Below are 4,823 nucleotides of genomic sequence, written 5' to 3'. Positions count from 1 at the left end.
ATTTTTAAAACCAGAATTTGATTTTTTTAAAAAGTTTCTTTTTCTGGCATTTTTTCTTTATTTTTCACCTATTAGTATTTTTTCCCCACAAAGAATAGCATAGAGTATCCACATTTTTACTAGGCATGTTAATAAATAATTTATGGATTGGCCCAATTCTCTAGATTTTGGTTTTCAATTTCCATAAAAAGCTACTCTTAGCTATCAGACAACCTTTTTCAATTTCTGTTCTTTGAATATTGGGCTTACATCATGAAGGGGACTCTTCTCCCTCTGAGTCCCTCTGCACGTAAATACAGGATTTCACTATTATCCCAAGTCTAGAGTAAGATTCTGTGCTATATGGAAACCTCAAGCGTTATCTCTTTTTGACTGAAGTGTTCATTTTTAGGACAGACTGTATCTGTTCAAAGATAGCAAATGAACTGCCCTTAGAATTTACCAAGTTACATTTTCAATGTGCTTTAAGATTCCTGTGCTCAGGTATACTTTAGTTAGGGTATGCACTCTGGTCGATACAGACCTCGTCAAACCCTGCCACTGTCTACCAGCACTTCTGACATCCTTTACCTTCCTGGCCCCTAGTGCATTTACCCCTCCTGCCTCTCTTAGATATGGTACTTTCTTCCCCAGATAATACTTTCTATACAACTACTTTCTCCTAACTCCTCAGAAACCACTACTTCACAAATGTTCCTCCTTGTATGGCGTACTTCCTCTTTATTCATGCCTTGCACCAGACACATGCTACTAGATCCTTCAGAGACTATACAGGTGTTGGAACATTATTTGTGCAAGTTCAGAATTTTATAGGAGAGGCAAAATATACTAGACTCCTGATTGAAAACATTGAGACTGAAGGGCAATCACTGTACAAGAAGAGTGGAGGGAATTTGCTGAGGAGCAGCTTGTGTCTGTAGGATCCATGTTGTTGACATTTCCCTTCAGTGTAGCTAATGAAGCAAACACGAGACAAGGGTGGGACCAGCTGTTCTCCAACTGCCACAGTGATAAGTGAAAATTATAATTTAATCGAGCATTTCCTCACAAAGGAATTGCTGACTGTAAAGTTTAAAGATGTTACCTGCTGTGCTGGATAGCTTTAGTGTCAACTTGACACACCTGGGTTGAGGGAGCCTCAATCGGGAAATTGCCTCTATTGGACTGGCCTGTGGCCATGTCTGAGGGGCATCTTCTTGATGAGTGATGTGGGAGGGCCCAGCCCACTGTGGGTGGTGCCACCCTTGGGCAGGTGGGCCTGTGTTGCATAAGAAAGCAGGCTGAGCAGGGGCCAAAGGAGCAAGCCTGTAAGCAGCATTCCTCCATGGCCTGTGCTCCAGCTCCTGCCTCCAGGTTCCTGCCCTGAGTTCCTACCTTGGGCTCCCTGATGAATTGGGTGCAACCTGGGAGATGTAAGACAAATAAACCCTTTCCTCCCCAAGTTGGTACTGGTCAGAGTGTTTTGTCACAGCAATGAAGAACAAACTAAGACACCTGCTATCTCTTAATTCTTAGGAGTCTATTGAATTCAGTTTTCATGAACCAAAATGCCAAAGGCTGAGTGTTATCTCAACACAAATTTCTGTTCATCTTTTTTTCCTGCTTAAATGTTGTCATCATCACAGGAATGTAATCTTAAATTTCCTGGCTGCTGTGCTTAAAAAGTTAAAGGATATAGGTCAAGTTATTTTTTAATTATAAAATTTTATTTTGCTACTATAGATTTTATTTACTATAACATAAGCTAATTATTATTATTTAAACATTAAAATATATGAAAAGGCATTAAGGAGACATTTTTATTCTTTATACTAATAATTTGTAACTGGTGGCTATTTTATGCTTAGGACATCTCTCTGCTCAGACTAATCTCTCTTCAGGTACTCAGTAGCCATGTGAGCACTAGACACAGCCACTCTAACATGTCCTTAGAGCTTCTCCAGCTATCTTGAAGCCAGCAAATGAGTTAGGTAGGCAAAATGTTAGTCAAAAATAAGTTAGCTACTTTATTCTACTGTTTGAAATTTTAGAGACAGCATATTTGCTGATTGATATTTTAAGTAGAACAATAATTTAAAGTGTTTATTTTGCAATCATGTCTATTTCATTACTTCTAAGAAGGTGTCGTTTTCAAAATAAAGGCAAAATTTTAAGCTGAGTAGCATTTTTTCCCCAATTCCATGTAGACATACAAAATATAGTATTTTTACATAAAGGGAACCCTTTGTGTAACAGAATATCTACTTAGATTTCATTTCATGAACTCGTTGCTGCAAAGACACCTTGAACTTCCTTAAATAAGCCCTCAAGCTTCTTTTTTTCCTTTCTTAGTGGCAGAATTGTTACCAAATGGCGTTCACGAGCTAGGTGTCACAAATATGGATCCAAGTTTGAGGATAACATCTGCCTGCTCCATGATAGGTGTATGAGCTTGTTTCTCTTTGTCCTGATTGTGTACTTTCTGCCTTTACTCCTGCACTGTACACATACTTGTTACCAGCTTACACTACTCAATGCTGTGTAGCTCCTTCAGGAGCTACATTTGGAAGAGTCCTTGGGCTTCTTTTTAAAAAGCATTCTTGTTCCTAAATATGTGCTCTGGACATGTAAAATAGTAATGAATCTCTAGTCAGTGATATATTTTTAGATCTCAGATGTGTCAGACATAATTCTGTTATAGCAAGTCTCTAACACTGTCTCCCTCTGATGCAGTTTTACATAGCCATTCTCCTTAATTTAACCACCCAAAATAGTTTCAAATAGAAGTAATAGAGGTTAGCAAACACTCTACATGTGAGCTTATACAACAGCTTCCTAGAAACTGCTATGGGCAAAGCTATTTTCAGTGACATAAAAATGCAAAGCCATTTAACTCACCTTATGAGAAGAGTATTATTACTCCTGACTTTAAAAAATTAAGAAACCGAGGCACTGAAATGCTAACTGACTTGCCCCACCACCTATACCTAGTGAGTGGATGAGGCCCAGGTACTGTGACTCCAAAAGTCAAGCTCCTAGCTTCTCAGCCCACCACCCACTGATACATGAAAGAATAACCACATCATCTCTAGCTGCATTTTTGCTAAGCCCTTCCAGGGAGTCTGAAAGGAATAGAGGACTCCATTACTGCATGAAACACATAGGAAATATTTTATTAATTTCAGGAAGGTAAAAGAGTAAAGTAAGAAAATTCAATAGAAGTGCATGATTCTCTGCAGAGGCCCACCCTGGCATTCGTGCCGCACCCCCCTCCCCATCGTGGTAGCACCTGTATCCCCCAGGCCTCAGCAGGTACTGACGCCCCGGGTAGTTGGGCATCTCATACAGGACCCAGTAGCCCTCCAGCACGTAGAAAGAGTGGAACTCACTGAAGTGGAAGCGGACCTGGAGATATGACCAGTCGTCGGTGATCTCTACCATCTGTCCTCTGTAGTCCTCTTGCTCATAGATCCTGATCCTATGGGAGCTGGACTGTGGGTCCAGGAAGCAGCAGACAAGGGGACGTCAGAAAACTAGAACTGAGTTTAGCAATCCATCACATTATCCCCTAGGGAATGGGCATTATCCTTGTCTTTATCAAGGGTGACCAAATTAAAATTAATTAATTTAGTTTAATTAAGTAGAAACTGTCAGCACAAATCACAGATTTGTGGGAATTCTGGGGAAAGTTCAGCCTATACAATACTTCTCTTTCCCTTTTTTCTGCTTCAGGTCCTGTTGTTCTCAAACACTGGAGAGCAAGAGCACTTTAAAATTTAGAGTTAAATTGGCTGTGGTGGTGTATGCCTTTAATCTCAGCTCTTGAAAGAGTCAGAGGCAGGAGATCTCAAGTTTGAGAATTGGAAACCAGCCTGGGATATATATCAAGTTTGAGGTTAGCCTTGGATAGATATTGAGAATCTGTCTTTAAACAAAAACAGAGGGCCTGGAGCAATGGCACAGCAGTTAAGAGCACTGGATGCTCTTGCAGAGGACTTGGAACCTGCCTGGTTGCTAGTAACCATATGTAACTCCAGTTCCAGGGGATCTGGTACCCTCTTCTGCATCTGTGGACCTTGTATGCCTGTGATGCACTTCCATACATGCTGGATAACGCTCATACACATAAAATAAAAATGAATAAAAATTTAAATTTATAAACAAAAACAAAGACAAAACTATATAAAATAAATAAAGAAAAAAAAAGATTATGGTTCAATTCTCAGCTCCAACATGTTTCTAGCAAATCAGTTTCACGGACAATGAAGGTTATGGAAAGTCCTGTGCAGAGCAAGAGTGTAAGTTGTTCAGAGCACTGGAAGGCCAGGTTGCTTGTCCTGACCAAACCCTCTCTTCTGTCTTGAGCTCTTGGTTGCTTCTTCCTGCTCCTTCCCTGCAGCTATGGCTATCTCAAAGTCTTTCTCCCTCCCCCACCTAAACCCCTGTAGGAAGGCGTCTCCTAGCAACTCAGTTAGGGAATGAACAGCAGTTAATAAGGTTTTATCTTCCAAGCACTCAAGGTATCATGGATTGCGAAAGGACTTATGTTTGCAGTTAGATTTAATCTTTTAAAAGCCTGACCCAATCACAGAAAAAAAAAGAGAGAGAGAGAGATAATTGAGGACCAGGTCTCATGATGTGTTATTACTGTTGTACCTCATCCACTGGACCCCCAAAAGACCACCAAGTACCCAACACACCAAAATGCAAAAGCAAAGGTTTATGGTTTATTCGGGCTTAAGCTTCGGCTCTCAGACCTCACCAACTCAATGGATCCATGCTGAGAGCCCAGAGTAAGGGAGAGTGGAGCCTTTTGTAGGTTTTAGACAAAGAGAGGAGGGGGG

The 4,823-nt window shown here is 40.6% G+C and overlaps 1 pseudogene; it reads right to left on the bottom strand.

The window, feature by feature from the left end:
- Nucleotides 1-3,191: 3,191 nt before the first annotated feature.
- The window catches only part of LOC103744486, a 9,541-nt pseudogene continuing 7,909 nt past the window's right edge, over nucleotides 3,192-4,823 (bottom strand).

This window comes from Nannospalax galili, unplaced genomic scaffold (assembly GCF_000622305.1).
Source record: "Nannospalax galili isolate Female #2095 unplaced genomic scaffold, S.galili_v1.0 scaffold281, whole genome shotgun sequence".
In the NCBI taxonomy this organism is placed as follows: Eukaryota; Metazoa; Chordata; class Mammalia; order Rodentia; family Spalacidae; genus Nannospalax; species Nannospalax galili.
The sequence above is the reverse complement of the archived record's forward strand: the minus strand, read 5'-3'. Positions and strand labels throughout refer to the sequence as shown.